At 45.5% G+C, this 18,638-nt stretch overlaps 1 protein-coding gene across 3 annotated transcripts in view; it reads right to left on the bottom strand.

Moving 5' to 3' along the window:
* The window catches only part of LOC126199949 (filamin-A-interacting protein 1-like), a 197,677-nt gene extending 180,096 nt beyond the window's left edge, over window positions 1–17,581 (bottom strand). For 2 of the 3 annotated variants that reach the window (XM_049936669.1, XM_049936667.1), the window contains exon 1: window positions 17,385–17,565. The gene's annotated coding sequence lies outside the window, so the exon portion shown is untranslated. Of the gene's footprint in view, window positions 1–17,384 lie in introns of all 3 variants that reach the window. The other variant, XM_049936668.1, reaches the window with a different exon arrangement.
* Between the last annotated feature and the right edge of the window lie 1,057 nt (window positions 17,582–18,638).

The following is an 18,638-nucleotide window of genomic DNA, read 5'->3' as shown; positions in this document are numbered from 1 at the left end:
GGACAGCAGTGGGGTTAATCGAGTCCTTAGGGCCATGTGAAAGGTCCAGGCAAAGCCATGGCCTAAGTGTACACCATGGAGGTTTACATGAATGGACCTCAAGTATAGGTGGTACAGGCAAGGACTCCAGTTCAGAAAGAAGGGATCGGACACCAACTGCTATTGAAAGCCCTGACCTGGGCCGCCGATGTGGGAGATGAACAGCGCACTTGGACACTGTTAGTACGAAGCGACAGGAAATTCTGGACAAAAATCGGGAGTGGGCCTCGGAGACCCCACTCATATAATGTCGCAAGGATATGATGTCACCAGGTGGTGTCCTACGCCTTTTGTAAATCAAAAAAGATGGCAACCAGGTGTTGGCATCTGGAAAAGGCTGTTCAGATGGCAGACACTCTGGACACAAGATTATCAGTGGTAGAGTGCCCCTGGCGGAAGCCGCCCTGACATGGAGCCAGTAGGCCCTGTGACTCCAGAACCCAACCCAAACGCCGACACACCATACATTCCAGCAGCTTACAAAGAACGTTGGCGAGGCTTATGGGCCGATAGCTGTCCACATCAAGCAGGTTTTTACCAGGTTTGAGTACCGGAATTATGGTGCTCTCCCACCACTGCGATGGAAAGATGGCATCATACCAGATCCGGTTGAAGATGATGAGGAGATGTCACTTGCAGTCAGATGAGAGATGTTTCATCATTTGGCTGTGGATCTGCTCTGACCCAGGAGCTGTGTCGGGGCAATGTGCAAGGGCACTGAGGAGCTCCCACTCTGTAAATGGGGCGTTCTAGGATTCACTGCGGCGTGTAGTGAACGAGAGGACTTTCCCTTCCAGCAGCTGCCATTTGAGAGTGCGAAAAGCTGGGGCGTAATTCTCTCACGCAGAGGCTCGAGCATAGTGCTCAGCAAAGTGCTCGGCAACCGCAATAGCCTCGATCCTTTTATGTTAACACAGGGAACAGCTGTTCGGGTCTGGTACCCAAAAACACGTTAGATCTTTGCCCAGACTTGGGAAGGCGATGTATGGCACCCAATGGTCAAGACATGTCTCTCCCAACACTCTTGCTTCCATTGTTTGATAAGTTGGCGAACGTGAGCACGGAGCTGTTTAAAGGCTATGAGGTGCTCCAGGGAAGGGTGCTGCTTATGCCGCTGTAGAGCTTGCCGACGCTCCTTAATTGCTTCAGTGACTTCCAGCAACCACCAAGGGATTGTCTTTCGCCGGGGCACACTAAAGTGCACGGGATCGTGTTTTCTGCCACAGAAACAATTGTTGTAGTCATCTGCTCAACCATCACATCGATGTTCCCGTGTGGGGGAGTTTCAATGGTGACAGCAGAGGTGAAAGTTTCCCAGTCCGCCTTGGGTCGTTATGTGCTCTCCAGTAGATAGATGGGAGAAGTCCTGGGCTGCAAATTGATATATCAATGGCCGAGTAACTACCATTAGCCACATTGAAATGTGTGGCGGCCCCAGTATTTAAGAGGCAGAGGTCGAACTGAGACAGTAAAGTTACGAGATCTCTGCCTCAGCCAGTAAGCACGGTGCCACCCCACAAGAGGTTATGGACATTAAAATCTCCCAAAAGTAGGAAAGGTTTAGGGAGTTGATCAATCAGTGCAGTTAATACATTCAGGGACACTGCACCATCTGGAGGAAGATATACATTGCAGACAGTTATTTCCTGCGTCGTCCTTATTCTGACAGCCACAGCTTCAAGAGGGGTTTGAAGGGGCACAGGTTCACTACAGACTGAGTTTAGAATGCACACTGCACCTTACGGTTCCTGTAGCATCCCTTATAGCCATGGAGGGCAGGGGTCCGCATTGTCGGGAACCAGGTTTCATGGAGGGCTATGTAGAAAGCAGGTGTAAAGCTTAGTAGTTGCCATAGCTCAGCCAGGCGGTGGAAAAACCACGGCAATTCCACTGGAGGATGATGTCATCGTGAGACTGGGAAGGCATGGAACATTCAGTGAGGTAGTTTATGCCTCAGGGTCACCTGCTGCCACCGACTTTTTGCCCGAGCAGCCTACATCCATTTTGTCTGAGGGTCCAGCGAGATCTAGGTCCTCAGTGGACGCCACGATCTCCACCTCATCAGCAGATGCAAGCTTGGAGGTAGCGGTGTTGTGAGTGCCACCGCAATTCCCTTGGTCTTGGGGATCTTCCTTTTGGATTTCTCTCACTGCTCCTTGGGTTTCCCTGGCTGGGAGGACTTCACTGATTCAGTCTCCAGGACTGAGTACAAGTGTGAAGCTGTATGACCAGCTGCTTTTGGGCTCTTCAGCCACTGGCGCGCGTCATCTTTCCCACTAGCAGAAACCTGGGAAGGGAGTGACCCAAGGGACCCCTTCCTAGCAAAAGTAGCCAAAGAAGTTGTACGCTTCTCTGATGTAGAAGTGGGGACAGACGTCCTCGATGGTTGGGAGGGGGGGGGGGGGGGGGAGGGTTGTTCCTGAAGTAGGTGGTGCAGGAGCAACAGGGAGGGAAGTGCACCCCACCATCAAGGTGGCAGGTGTAGTCTTCTGGCTCCGAGGAGTCCTTGGGTTGGCAGAGCTGATGGGGCTACGCCTGTTGTAGTGGCGGTGTAAGACGATGTCATGCATACAGGGTGTAGGCGTTCAAATTTCCTCTTAGCCTCAGTGTAGTTCAATTGGTCCATGGTCTTCTACTCCAAGATTTTCCTTTCTTTCCGGGGAATCCTGCAGTCAGACTAGCATGGCGAATGGTGCTCTCCACAGTTGACACAGATGGGAGGTGGGGCACATGGAGTATCGGGATGTGATGGGCGTCCGCAACCTCGGTATGTGATGCTGGAACTACAGTGGGAAGACATATGGCCAAACTTCCAGCACTTAAAGCACAGCATCAGGGGAGGGATATAGGGCTTTACATCACACTGGTAGACCATCACCTTGACCTTCTCGGGCAATGTATCACCCTCAAAGGCCAAGATGAAGGCACCGGTGGCAACCCAATTATCCCTCAGACCCCAGTGGACATGCCAAGCGAAATGTACACCTCGATGTTCTAAATTGGCGAACACCTCATCGTCAGACTGCAAAAGAAGGCCCCTGTGAAATATGATACCCTGGACCATATTTAAGCTCTTATAGGGCATGATGGTAACAGAAACATTCCACAGCTTGTCACAAGTGAGTAACGCCTGTGACTGGGCAGAGGATGCTGTTTTGATCAAGACTGACCCAGATCTCATTTTGGACAAGCCCTCCACCTTTCCAAATTTGTCCTCCAAATGCCCAACAAAAAAATGAGGCTTCATCATCATGAAAGATTTCCCATCAGCACTCGAACATACGAGGTACCGGGGCGAATAACAACTGCTGCCATCCTTAGCCTAATGTTACTCCCATGGTGTGGCCAGGGAGGGGGACGATTTGGGGTCGTATTTCTGTGCGTTGAATTGATCCCGTGAATGCTTAGAGACTGCTGGTGTTTGACCACCGGCAAGAAATGATGTACTGTGCTTCATCACTTGTCACCTGCCGTGATGGCACCCACTCCAACCAGGGGCCCTCCCCACGGGTGCCACCCAGCCACAGCAAAGGTCACCTGGCAAGATGGCCATTGCTGGGAGTCCCGATGCCCCAGGGAGATGGGCATCTACTCCATGGCATACGTGGGGAGTTAACGGTGCAGGCATCAGCAGGGCGAGCCCTGTGTTGTCATGGGGCTACAACCAACAGGGTACATGGCAGCCCACCACAATGGACTGGCTACCATGCTGGATATGAGATTCAAAGAATTCCATGGTCCTTGTCGGCACAGAAAACAACACTGCATAGTGGCTGGAGGAAAATGCATCCAAAAAGGTGTCCTCATTCAACAGATGGAGGATGAACAGGACCGCAATGCCATGATGAAAAAGTGGGCTAAAGATCTCAATGCACAGTGGACCTGATGCACCATGTAAGGCACCGTTCCCCAATTGGCTTGCTCTTCAGGAAAATTTTGAAAAAATGGAGGTCAAACCCTACAGGGGACCATCACATAAAGGCCGGAAAGTGTGAGACTCCTTTTAGTCGGCTCTTATGACAGGCAGGAATACCTCGGGCCTATTCTAACCCTTGAGCCCGCAGGGGGAAATTGCAGTTTGGGATTTCACACAAGCATCCTAACAGAACTGGGACAAATTGCGTAGGATACTTTTTTTTTTTTATTTTGTGAAATGCACAATTTTACATATCTGAATATTTAAAACAAGCTTTTTTTTTTTTGTGGTTTTAGGGCGCAAAACTGCTATGGTCATTAGCGCCCGGTCCGTGACTGAGGAAAGAATAAAAACCGAAAATAGAAAACAGCAAAAATGGGAACGAAACTCAAAGAATTGGAGACACTAAAAGCAGAAACAAGGCTTAAAAGTCCACTACAGAGAGGGCTTGATGGTCCCCCGATAAAACTTCAAATGACTGACGTCATTTCACTGTCACTAATAAACTGGAGAACGCGGTCGGCTGAGCGCGTGTCATCTGCTAAAATCAACGATAGATCAGGCGATAGCTGTAGACGGGAGCGTAAAGGATTAAAATAGGGGCATTCAATTAAAAGGTGTCTGACCGTCCACAGCTGAGAGCAGTGGGGACAGAGTGGGGGAGGATCGCCGCTTAAAAGATGTCGATGGCTAAAAAGACAGTGCCCTATCCGGAGTCTAGCTAAAATTACCTCCTCCCGACGACGCGTTCGGGAGGAAGAGGTCCAAGCGCAAGGAAGGGCTTCCACTTCCCGCAATTTATTGCGGGGAAGTGTTGACCAATGCGCATGCCATAAATGAGCAACTTTGCGACATAAACCGCTCCGTAGATCGGTGAAGGGAAGCGACTGAATAGCTGGCCGAGGAAGAGAAACTGCAGCCTTGGCTGCTATATCAGCCGCCTCATTCCCACAGATACCAGCGTGTCCCGGGAGCCAGAGGAACGCCACCGAGACGCCCCCCAGGTGGAGCAAGCGCAGACAGTCCTGAATCCGGTGGACCAGAGGGTGCACAGGGTAAAGAGCTTGGAGACTGAGGAGAGAGCTGAGAGAATCGGAGCAGATGACGTACTGTATCTGCTGATGGCGGCGGATGTAGTGGACAGCCTGGAGAACAGCGAAAAGCTCTGCAGTATAAACCGAACACTGGTCGGGAAGCCGAAAGTGATGTGGGGCGTCGCCAACAGTTTAGGCACTCCCTACACCCAACGATGTTTTCGAGCCGTCGGTGTAAATAAAGGTGGCATCCGTCATTTGTGCACATAGAGCAGCAAATGCGCGACGATAAACAAGTGAAGGTGTACCATCCTTGGGAAATTGACAAAGATCACGGAGCAGACAGATCCGGGGACGGAGCCAAGGCGGTGCTGTACCCCAAGTTGTCAAGAAGGTTTTAGGGAAGCGGAAGGAAAGAGAATGGAGCAGTTGACGGAAGCGGACTCCCGGGGGTAGTAGGGAGGAGGAGCGGCCTGCATACCCTACATCAAAGGAGGCGTCGAAAAAAGGGTCATGGGCTGGATTAGCAGGCATGGAAGACAGATGGCTAGCATAATGGCTCAGAAGGACCGCTCGCCGATTGGACAGCGGAGGTTCAGCAGTCTCAGCATAAAGGCTTTCCACAGGGCTAGTGTAAAAAGCTCCAGACGCTAAACGTAATCCACGGTGGTGGATAGAGTCGAGACGCCGAAGAATAGACGGCCGAGCAGAGGAGTAGACTATGCTTCCATAGTCCAATTTCGAGCGCACTAAGGCGCGATAGAGGCGGAGAAGGACCACTCGGTCCGCTCCCCAGGAGGTACCATTCAGGACGCGGAGGGTGTTGAGCGTTCGCAGACAGCGAGCCGAAAGATAGGAAACGTGGGAGGACCAGCACAGTTTTCTGTCAAACATAAGACCCAAGAATTTAGTGACGTCTGAAAACGGAAGGTTGACAGGACCTAGATGTAAGGAGGGCGGAAGAAACTCCTTACATCGCCAAAAATTAATACAAACAGTCTTACTGGGAGAAAAACGGAAGCCGGTTTCGAGGCTCCAAGAGTGGAGGCGATCGAGACATCCTTGAAGACGTCGTTCAAGAAGGCTGGTCCGTTGAGAGCTGTAGTAGATCGCAAAATCGTCCACAAAGAGGGAGCCCGAGACGTCAGGAAGGAGACAATCCATAATTGGATTTATAGCGATGGCAAACAGGAAAACACTCAGCACGGAGCCCTGGGGTACCCCGTTTTCTTGAGAGAAAGTACGGGAGAGAGTAGTGTTCACCCGCACCCTAAATGTTCGCTCTGCCATAAATTCGCGAAGAAAAAGGGGCAGCCGGCCTCGAAAGCCCCAAGAGAACAGTGTGCGGAGGATGCCTGTCCTCCAACAGGTATCGTATGCTCTCTCCAGATCAAAAAATATTGCTACCGTTTGGCGTTTCCGGAGAAAATTGTTCATGATATAAGTGGAGAGAGCAACAAGATGGTCAACTGCAGAGCGATGCTTTCGGAATCCGCATTGGGCAGGTGTTAAAAGACTGCGTGATTCCAGCCACCAAGCTAAACGGTAATTCACCATACGCTCCAAAATCTTACAGACACTACTCGTAAGAGAAATGGGGCGATAGCTAGAGGGGAGATGTTTGTCCTTTCCAGGTTTCGGAATGGGAACGACGATAGCTTCCCGCCATCGTCTGGGAAAGGTACTGTCGGTCCAAATTCGATTATAAAGGCGAAGGAGGTAACGCAGACTATGGGTTGATAAATGCAGCAACATTTGGACATGGATACCATCCGATCCAGGGGCGGAGGAGCGAGAAGAAGAGAGTGCATGTTGGAGTTCCCGCATGGAGAAAACAGTATTGTAGCTTTCGCGATTTTGAGAGGAGAAAGCAAGAGTTCGCACTTCCGCTGCACGTTTCTTCGGGAGAAACGCTGGCGGGTAATGTGAAGAGCTCGAAATCTCAGCAAAGTGCTGACCCAATGAGTTAGAAATTGCGACGGGGTCCACTAAGGTATCATGCGCGACAGTGAGCCCAGAGACCAGGGAGAAACTAGGCGCGCCTGAGAACCGTCGAAGCCGACTCCAAACTTCCGAGGAGGGAGTGAAGGTGTTAAAGGAGCTAATAAAGAATTGCCAGCTTGCCTTCTTGCTATCGCGGATAACGCGACGGCATCGCGCACGGAGTTGCTTATAGCGGATACAGTTGGCCAAAGTAGGATGGTGACGGAAAATGCGAAGAGCACGTCGCCGCTCACGGATTGCGTCACGGCATGCCTCGGTCCACCAAGGAACTGGGGGGCGCCGGGGCAATTCGGAGGTGCGTGGTATTGAACGTTCCGCAGCTGTAAGAATAACGTCGGTAAAATGTGTGACCTCATCGTCGACGCTGGGAAAGCGACGGTCATCGAATGTCGCTAGAGACGAAAAAAGTGTCCAATCGGCTTGGGCAAACTTCCAGCGTCGCGGGCGCATATATGGCAGTTGAGGCTGCAGCCTAAGGACACATGGAAAGTGGTCACTCGAGTGTGTATCATCAAGGGCGAACCATTCGAAGCGCCGAGCAAGCGGAACAGTACCGATCGCAAGGTCCAAATGAGATAAATTTGTCGTGGAGGCAGACAAAAACATGGGGACCCCAGTGTTGAGGCAAACTAGATCCGCTTGGTGGAAGACGTCTAGCAATAGGGAGCCACGTGGACAAGGATGTGGAGATCCCCAAAGCGGGTGGTGGGCATTGAAGTCCCCAACCAGCAAATAGGGGGGTGGAAGCTGACCAAGAAGATGAAGGAGATCAGCTCGTGCCATCGGTGTGGATGATGGAATGTATACAGTACAAAGAGAGAACGTGTATCCAGAAAGGGAAAGACGGACGGCGACAGCTTGGAAGGAACTGTCTAAGGGGATTGGATGATAATGGAGAGTATCATGGAGAAGAATCATGAGTCCTCCATGGGCTGGAGTGCCTTCAACAGAGGGGAGGTCATATCGGACGGACTGAAAATGAGGGAGAACAAAGCGGTCATGAGGACGCAGCTTTGTTTCCTGAAGACAGAAGATGACCGGCGAGTAGGATCGTAAGAGGATCGACAATTCATCCCGATTGGCTCGAATGCCGCGGATATTCCAGTGGATAATGGACATAGGGTGAACAGAAAATGGAGGAATGTGACCAAGGGTGCTGTCAACTCAACGACTGCTCAGAGCTTGCGACCGACAGCATGGAATGGCATTCGGCTGAAGGCAGAAGATCCTGATCCATAGGTTGGTCAGGAGCATCTCCTGCCACCAGCGATCGGCCGGTTGACCGGCCACCAGCAGTGCGCCTCGGCGACACAGAAGACGGCCGAGGGCGATTTCGGCCAGGTGGCGCTGTGGATGGGACACGCCTTGGTGGAGAAGGAGAGGAACTGGGTTTCTTTGTAGCCTTCTTGGAAGTATGAGGTTTAGAGGAAGGAGGAACCGATGGTGGTGAAGTTGCCGTACGTAAAAACTCTTCACGAGTATGCTCTTTCTTCGAAGACTTGGTGTCTGACTTATGGGCTCGAGATTTAGCAGAACCCGACGAAGGGTGAGCCAAAGAGTGGGCAGGCGAAAGTGGTGAAGTTGAACGGGCGATCTTTGCGCTGGCCGATCGGACGACCGTGGCACTAAAGGTGAGGTCGCAAGTCTGCGTGGCCGCCTCCTTTGTTGGCCGAGGAGAAGCAAGGACAGTGCTGTATTTGCCTGTCTGAGGCACGGTGGGCTGTCGACTGGCGAACAACTTCCGAGCAGCAAAGGTCGACACCTTTTCCTTCACTCTTATTTCCTGGATGAGCTTTTCGTCCTTAAAAACTGGGCAATCTCTAGAGGAAGCAGCGTGGTCACCCATACAGTTGATGCAGCGAGGGGATGGAGGTGGACAAGCACCCTCATAGGCATCCCTGCCACACGTAACACATTTGGCCGGATTAGAACAGGACTGGCTGGTGTGATTGAATCGCTGGCACCGATAGCAACGCGTAGGGTTTGGGACGTAAGGACGAACGGAAATTATCTCATAGCCTGCTTGGATTTTCGAAGGGAGTTGCACTTTGTCAAATGTCAAAAAGACAGTGCGGGTTGGAATGATCTTCGTGTCAACCCTTTTCATAACCCTATGAACAGCCGTTACGCCCTGGTCTGACAGGTAGTGCTGAATTTCTTCGTCAGACAGTCCATCGAGGGAGCGTGTATAAACAACTCCACGCGAGGAATTTAAGGTACGGTGTGGTTCCACCCGGACAGGGAAAGTGTGTAGTAGTGAGGTACGCAGCAATTTTTGTGCCTGGAGGGCACTGTGTGTTTCTAACAACAGGGTGCCATTCCGTAATCTGGAACAAGACTTTACAGGACCTGCAATTGCGTCGACACCTTTCTGAATTATGAAAGGGTTGACTGTGGAGAAGTCGTGACCTTCGTCAGACCGAGAAACAACAAGGAACTGTGGCAACGATGGAAGAACTGACTGTGGTTGAGACTCAGTGAACTTACGTTTGTGAGCAGACATAGTGGAAGATGAGGAAACCATTGCGGAAGAATCCCCCATGATTACCGGCGTCTCCGATGGCGCGCTCCTCCCTTGTGGGGGCCCTCTCTGAGGGCACTCCCGCCTTAGGTGATTGTTCACACCTCAGGTCACACCTCCCGACAAACGGACGGAGGGACCAATCGGCACTTTCGGAAGGTATCAGCTCGGGTAATCACCCCTCCCTGGGCCTGGCCGTTACCAGGGGGTACGTACGTGTCCTACCTGTCTACCCGGGGCGGGGAATTACGCGTTACCCCGTCACCGGCTACGCATGGAAGTGCGTGGGTCGGCCTTCAGACACGCACAGGGAGGAAGAAAGAGAAAGGGAAAGGGAAAGGAAAGAAGAGGTCTCAAACGCCGCAGCGGAGAAAAGGGTAGAGAGAAGAGGTAAGGAAAAGAGGGACAAAGGAAGGACGAAGACTTACAAGTAAGGAAGGCGAAGAATGTGGTACATTTACAAGCGTCCGTCTCCGGACGTAGGCACAAACCATTCCCCCAGAGGGGGAGAAAAGGAAGGAAAGAGCCAGAGGTGAGGGGGGGGCGAAGATGGGGGATGGGGAAGGATGCGGAAAGGGAAGGTATGCAGCCCGGAAAGGAAGGAAGGCCACATCAGCTCGGGGTCCCGTGCTCGCTACGCACGTATCCACAAAAGAGTTGTGGATCCCCTGGGGGGTTAAAACAAGCTGTCAGTCTTTGCACTACTTGGAAATCTTATCAAATTACTTGTGCATCTTTTCTTCAGACAATATTTCATTATAGATAACTGCATAATCTGAGGTTACTATTATTATCTGCAACGGCATTAATATATAGCATGAACAGAAAGGGTTCCAACACACTTCCCTGGGTCACACACGAAGGTACTTCTACATCTGTTAATAACTCTCCATCCACACTAATTTGACGTTTCCTCCCTAACAAGAAATCCTCAAGTCAATTATAATTTTCACCTGACACCCAACATGGCTGGACTTTCAATAACAAACATAAGTGATAGTTGTGGTTCCAATTCTAATGCTTTTCAGAAGTCAAGAAATACTGCATGTATCTACCAGCTTCCAAGATGTCACGTGAGGAAAGAGGTCATTTTGTTGGAGATACTTCATTACATTTGAACTAAGAATATGTTATAAAATTCTACAAGAAATGGATGGATACTAGACAGTACCTTTGTGGATCACTTCTGCCATGTTTCTTGTAGATAGGTAAAACAAAGAGTGCAAAAACAAGAGTGCATTGTCCCAACAACTGGGCACAGTTTTTTGTTCAAGAGACCTACAGCTTATTATTGTTACAAGAGGGCCTAACGCAGCTCCAAATTCAGTATTTCATCACATCCTGGAACTTTTTTTCAAATTTAATAATTTCAGCTTTCTCAATGCCATTCACACTAAAATCTACTCACCCATCTTTTCAGTAGTGCAAGGATAAATCCTAGTTTTTCTTTTTCGATCATTAGTGTCTGGTTACTAACTTCAGTGTCACTAATAGCTTTCACCCAAGACCAGAATTTCACCAGATTTTGTGAGCAATCTGTCGATAATTTTCTACCACCACAGTTTTTGATGGCACAATTCAGTGACTTCTTGATAGCCAAACATGTTTCATACATCATCTCACTATCGATATCTATATGTTTTTACACCTAATATGCAATAGGCCTTCTTTCTTTGTAAGCTTTTACTTTACAGCGACTGTATAACATGGAAGGTCTCCCCCATTATAAACTTTTCTACTGGGTACATATCTACGACATGAATGGTCAACTATTCTTTTTTACTTGAGCCACAGCTCTTCTGAATGCTACAGCCCAGAGCTAAGTTTCAAGTTCCTCACTGAGATACGCTACTACTGCCTTATATCTAGTTCACTAAATAAATAAATACTTGTAAACTAATAGTTGCCCTTTGTACGTTAGTTATCATTGTTGCTACAGCTGCATCATGGTCACTGATACCATTTCAATTTTGGCATTTTCAAAGAGCTGTTGCTATTTTATCCCACACATTTTCATCATAAGTAGACTCCAATATCATCTGTTCTATGTAGTTTTATAGACAAGACAATTAGTAATTGAAGATGGAGAGGGGAGGAAAAGAAGAAAGGAAAGGGAATGGAGGGCAGGGGAGGGGATTGGACCACTGCTGTCAGCTGCATCAGGACATTATGCGGAATCATGGGCGACAGGTGAAAATATGGACCAGATCGTGATTTGAACCCAGGATTTCCTGCTTACCAGGCAGGTGCATTAACCACTGCACCATCCAGGACACAGCGTTATTGCAACTGCACAGACTATCTCAGTACACTTCACAGGAGATCCACGTTTCCATCGAGCGCCAGCTATCTGCTGTCCCTGTACATTTCCTTCATGTTTGCCCTCTGAGATTCCCACGGGAGGTAGAATGTATTTGTGCATTCGGATTGAAGAAGGTGGATCGACTACACAGTTAGGCTTTTCAAATTATATGAATGAGGGGTATCTGTTCTTTTGGACATGTCCAAAAGAACAGACACCGCACAGAATCCGCAGCTGTTATACACTATATGTAAATTGGAGGTGGAGAGGGGAAGAAAGGAAAGGCAAAGAGAGAATCACTGCTATCAGCTGCATTGGGACATTATGTGGAACCAGTGGTGATGAGTGAAAATGTGTACCGGACCAGGATCCAAACCCAAGATCTGCTGCTTACTAGGCAGGTGTGTTAATCACTGCAAAGGACAGACGCAACGCATTCATATAATTTCATTAGCCAAGCTGGGGAATGGAAGTACCTTCTTGCGTATGGATGCACAAATTTGTCTGGCCTCCTGTGGGAATCTCAGAGGGTGAACATGGAGGAAATGAACAGGGAATGCAGATAGGTGGCGCTCAATGGGAATGTGGATTCGCCATGTGGCATGCCAAGATAGTCCATGCAGTCCCTGTATTGCTCTGTCCCAGATGGCGCAGTGGTGTGTGTGTGTGTGTGTGTGTGTGTGTGTGTGTGTGTGTGTGTGTGTGTGTGGTACACAACGCAATTTGAACAGCATTCCTCTCGATGGATTGTCACCATTCAATCCATAGCACCAAAATGTTTAGGGTACATTTGGAATTTGAATTTGCATGCGAGTTCAGCATTTCTTGGCTGTGGTTCCTTAACTGTATAGGGTCACAACATGATTAAGTACCACCTGAGAAGAGTGCTTTACAATACTCAGTTTACAAATTATGCAAATAAACTATGCACTGCTTCCATTACTTATAACCCGCAATAAATTCCTTGTATCAAGTTTTATTACATTTAGCTAGAAAAGATAATGCTTTGTTTTCTGGGGATCAAAGGCACAAAACATGGACACCATTTTTAAATGGTGGAAAAGAGCTATAAGAATAATAACTAGAAGTAGTAGTTGGATTCATTTAAAGAACTACTTACGGCGACCACACCGTGGTTCAGGTAAAAAAAAATCTATTTTCGGTTTTCATCATATTTCAATAGATTAAGGTTTTATTTAAGTACTATGAAAAGGATTTTGCTGAAAAATTTTTTTTTCTAGCATTTAAAGAGCATTTTCCTACCACGAGTGTTTATGTGCTACGTCCACTTTTCTGCACATATTTTAGATCTTTACGTCCCCTACAATGCACATTAGGTGTTTACACACACACACACACACACACACACACACACACACACTTCCGAGTGTGTTGGCTATCCTTGGAATGCAACAGTCGGTATTATTTTGTTTCTGCTGTTTGTAAACAACATGCTTTCAAACACGCAGTTAGTTTAGTTCAAGTGTGATTGCAAGTAGTTGTTATACTTATGTTTGCAGTGCTTGTTTACGTGTGTTATGTTGTGTTTATTGAAGATGACGAAACGTAAAGGCATTTTCAAGAAACAACAATTTAGAGGAAGCAAGTTTAGACAGCTTTATGTACAAGAGGTTATGTCGCCTGGCAATGATGTTTCTAATTGTAATTCTTCAACACCTGCATCATCAAAAAAGCTCTCACCATTTCAACAGTGTTACAATGAATTTACTGTAAGTGACAAGGGGTGCAATAACATTATTATAAATGTGAGAATATTATGAGATATAATTTCTAAATTTGTACAATGTAGACAGTGTGGCGAGTCACAGAGTGTGAAAATTTGTGAGAGTGCCAGTGGGAGAAAAGGCCTAGCAATTGCTTTGGATTTAATTTGCACTAAATTCTCAGCTGTGATTTCATTTATGAGTTCTTCAAAACCAGATGCAAGTGGCCCTTATGAAATCAATACTAAATTACTTTATGCCTTACGATCCATTGGCAAGGCCATGGCTGCAGGGAGAACATTTTGTTCAGTGATGAACTTACATCAACCACCAAATAAATTTGAAAAACTGACTGCAATATTAGAGAAAGCTGTATGTGAGGTCAGTGAGGAAAGCATAAAACTGGCTGCTAGGGAAGCAGTGGAAGAAAATGATGGATGTTCGGATATTGCAGTTGCACTTGATGGAAGTTGGCAGAAAACAGGACATACTTCTCTGAATGGAGTAATGACAGCCACGAGTGTAGACACCGGTAAAGTGTTAGATGTGGAGATAATGTCTAAATATTGCAAATGTTGTAAAGTCAATGAACATAAAGAACACAACTGTATGGCTAATTTTAGAGGAACAGTTGGTGTTATGGAAGTCCATGGAGTACAACAGATATTTCATCGCTCCGCAGAAACAAGAGGCGTATGGTACACCAAATATTTGGGCGATGGTGACAGTAAGGCATACAACAATGTGGTGAACTCTAAGCCATATGGAGATGCCATTATTAGCAAAACAGAATGTATAGGCCATGATCAAAAATGTTTGGGAACAAGGATGAGAAAACTAACTGTTTATATGAGAGGAAAAAAAAAATTAGAAGATGGAAAATTGTTGACCAGACAGGGTCAGTTAACTAAAACTGAAATAGAAAAATTGCAGTATACTATGGGAAGGAATTAGGAGAAATAAAGAAAATCTGGAGGCAATGAAGAGAGATGTCTGGGCCATATTCTTCCTTGAGTCCTCAAGTGATGATAAGCCATGTCATGGATTGTGTCCATCAGGAAAGAATTCATGGTGCAAATACAATACGGCTCAGGCAACTGGAGAATCTTATTCTCACCAGCATTCTCTTCCTGCTGCTATTATTGCAGCAATTAAACCTATTTTCAGAGACTTGGCTCATCCTGACCTAAGGAAATGTCTGCACGGGCAGACACAGAACCCAAATGAATGTTTCAACAGCATAATTTGGAACCGCCATCCTAAAACTGTATTTGTAGGCATGCATACAATGAAACTAGGATTTCATGGTGCTGTTATTACCTTCAATTGTGGTAATATAGGAAAGTGTTGGGAACTGAAAAAGCTGGAAATTAATCCTGGTGAAAATATGATGACTGGGCTGCAACACTGCGATAAAATGAGGGTAGCCGATGCAGACAGGTCTGCATCTAATATGGCCAAGAAAGCAAGACAAACACCGGGGGGGGGGGGGGGGGGTGAAAAAGAAGCATGAAGACCTGCTAGGGGCCAAAGAAGGGCCACCATATGCAGCAGGGCAGTTTTAATTAATTGTAAGTAACAAATTTCAAAAGTTTTTTCTTTAAAGTCAATTTCCCGCAAACTAAAATTTTCAGTACATACAGTTACATCAGAAACTATCAAAGATAAATGAATGAAATTTTCAGAGACTCTGCATAACACAAAAACCCACCTCTGGTACTACATTCATTAATATTCCCAAAAAAGGAAGATAAAAAAAATATTTTCTGCAGAAAAAACTTAATACTTATGTTAATAATTTTTAAAAAAGTATTTCTTAAAAACTATAAAATGGATAAAATAAATTTTAGTACATTTGATTCTATTAGCATCATGTAACCTACAATAAAAATAGCAAGGTCCTGCATCAAATAGTTTTTTTCAGAAATGGGTCAAATACTTGCCTAAATTAACATGGGTTAGATAGGCAGGATGTGATCTCCTTCACTTACTGCACCAAGTAGTACATCTACCAACCTGTCATGGACGTCAGAAAGACAATAGGCCTACAAAATATTCCACTAATAGATTTATAGATAATTGTGGAGATACAGCTAGTTCTGACTTACATTTACCAAGGGAAAAAATCAAAACAGCATTTTTTATCATGGAATAAAATTGTATAACAAATTGGCCAAGGAGAGGAAAAAATTGCAACAATAGATCTGTTCAAAAATGCAGCTAAAACTTTCTCCTTAAATAATGCATATTACACAATTACAGATTTACTGAGAGTAGTGGTTAATAATGAAAGGTGACAAATACAACACCCTGTCACTTTGCCATATGGGATGCCAATGTAATGCTTTTAGAAGAAAATCATGCGCCAATTGAAAACTATAGTCCATTACAGTAATATCTTGTCATTCTCCCAAGTTCAGAATCTCACTCCCAATGGGGGAATACTAACTCAGCTTTTCACGTGGAATGAGGGGAGGAAATGAAGATAAGCATGGGGCTTAGTTGTATGCTTATAGACCTGGAGTCAGTTTCCTGAACAGAATGGAGGGAGTGCAAGGAGAATATTACCATGTTTGTGGTCCAAGAGTCAGTTGCAGGAGTCCTTAGCATGTGCAGTGATGCAATACAAAACTATGTTTTACAAGGTATCTGGATAAAATTGTGTATAAATCAAGGAACACAATTCCACGGCGACCAACTGAATGATGATGTGCAGTTGATATGACACTGATCTCACATTCGGGAGGCCGGAGATTCTGTCCGGTCACTCTAATTAAGGTCTTCCTAAATCATTTCACTTAAATGCCAGGGTCCTCCTACACCAAGGTCATGGCCAACCACCTGTCCTATCCTCATAAAAACATACATGTTTATTCTATGTATGTGTATACTTTGAGCATTTTATTTTCATTGTACTACAATGACAAATCCTAGAACACTCCAGATTATCTCTGGATGGATGAATGAATAAATAAATAAATGAAACAATATTGTCCAGGAGAATAAAATTTGCTAACACATGAAAAAAAAAATCTCTTTTGCACCACCTTACTGCACACGTAAAATTGTAACAGCATTGTACTGTGGAAAGACTAATCATGCAAACAGGTAGTTTAAAAAGGTTTTCAACATGGGTTCTTGAGCCCATCACCTTACTCTCTATTACCTATTTCCTATCTGAATTTGAGGTTCCTCAACAAATAAATAATTCCCTGTTGGGGGAGATTGAAACACCAAAAAACGTGGCTAAAAAGCATTTATCAACATAAAAGATGAAAGCCTTATGTAGACAGTTGTCTAGGGTGCGCAGAAAAGACTGGCTAGCGATAATAGAAGAATGTATCCTCATTGCGTGCATCTAAAACTCGATACAAGGAGATTTCGCAACAGAGTTTTAGATTCCATTAACTGCGAATATTAGTAAACACACTCCATGTCCTGCCCCACTTAAATTCGTCAGCAACGTTATTAACTAATAAGTTGCTAGTGAATTTCTATAAACTAATTTATCTGAAATCTTTTTTCAAAGCAGTATTAAACTGCTAACATTTCAGTAGAACTAAAAGAATTAGAGCTGGCAGCAAATATTTTATGTTTCGATAAACGTTCGCATACACAAGTTTACGAGTGATTAAAAACAAAATTCTGTTAACTTTCACATCCTACATAGTGTACGATATGATTCTGCATTTGTGACAGTCTGGTTAATTGCAAGTGCTCAATTTTTTATGCAAAAGAGCACTCCGATTTTACAAATAGGGGAGAAATTACAACTCAATACAAGCCTGTTAATCTGCAGTGCAGCAACAAAAAGTCACACAACCGAAGATGTTTAGTGAAGTACCTATCATAATTCGCAATAGACCAATGCGCTTCATGGTAACTCCCATCAAGAAAGCGACAGCAGTCTGAATAAACAGTTTCTGATACAACTGTATTTAAACGTACAAACAGAACATTTCCAACGAAGTTCAAATTAAAAACCGCAAATTCTAACATTTAAATTGACATCATAGATCCCATCTTTCGCATCGACCAATGATAACACACCAAATCATAGATGTCGCGCGTAGCCAAAATTGACACAATCCGAATACAGGCGTGTATACAGGCAACGCATACAGGTGACATCACACGTTTAATAATATTGTCAAACCGCCAATATCTTGACCGTCTGAGGGCGCGTATTGATGTATTGTCTATACAAGAAATACAGGGCGATTATAATTAAATTTAAACTTTCAAACAGCTGTAGAAATAACACCACTGGTCAGAAAGACGTCAAATTGCAAAGGAATATTATCAGAGAAGGGGTTAAACGTAGGGCAGAAGAAAATAGTTACAAAATGTGGCAATAGATGGCGCTTTAAGCATCATAATTTAATAGTGGTTGACAACAAATAACTAATGAATCATACAATAATTCCTAAGGTGTAGGCTTGACGTTAAACAAACTGTACTATTCAGTGTGCATGGGTGTACAGGTGTGATATTGTTAGGTATTAAGCCCATCCACCATGGCAAAGTCATATCACATCGGATGGGAAAAATCGGTTTTTAAGTATCCTGAAGCCAAAAATCGCATGAAAGGCGTCACTCACATCAGTTTTTAATTGTCCTGAGGCCAAAAACTGCATAAAAAGCATCAATCATATCGTATTTTAAATGTCCTGAGGCCAAAAACTGCATAAAAAGCATCAATCATACCGGTTTTTAATTGTCCTAAGGCAAAAAATCGCATAAAAAGTATCAATGAAAATAAAATTGGATTATTAATTTCCATATGACTGGCGCGAAACATATTACCTGTACCGCTGACCAGCATTTTCTGCAACAAGTTGAAATCGAGAAACACCATGTTCCACAACTGACTGAAGTGTTTCAAGGATCACATTCAGAATGTGTTGCGCAATGCGTGCCATCAATGCAGTTAAGTTTGGAATCAGAACACTGAACACAACTTCAATGGGTCGTGCGCATGACAGGTGTTTTCATTTACGTATTCTGAGAAATATAGCACCATCTATTGATCAATTTTCACACTTTCTTTCCTTCTGCTATACGTTTGCCCCAGTCTCCAATCATATTCCGCTGCAAT

The sequence above is a fragment of the Schistocerca nitens genome, chromosome 1 (assembly GCF_023898315.1).
Source record: "Schistocerca nitens isolate TAMUIC-IGC-003100 chromosome 1, iqSchNite1.1, whole genome shotgun sequence".
NCBI classification, from domain to species: Eukaryota; Metazoa; Arthropoda; class Insecta; order Orthoptera; family Acrididae; genus Schistocerca; species Schistocerca nitens.
The sequence above is the reverse complement of the archived record's forward strand: the minus strand, read 5'-3'. Positions and strand labels throughout refer to the sequence as shown.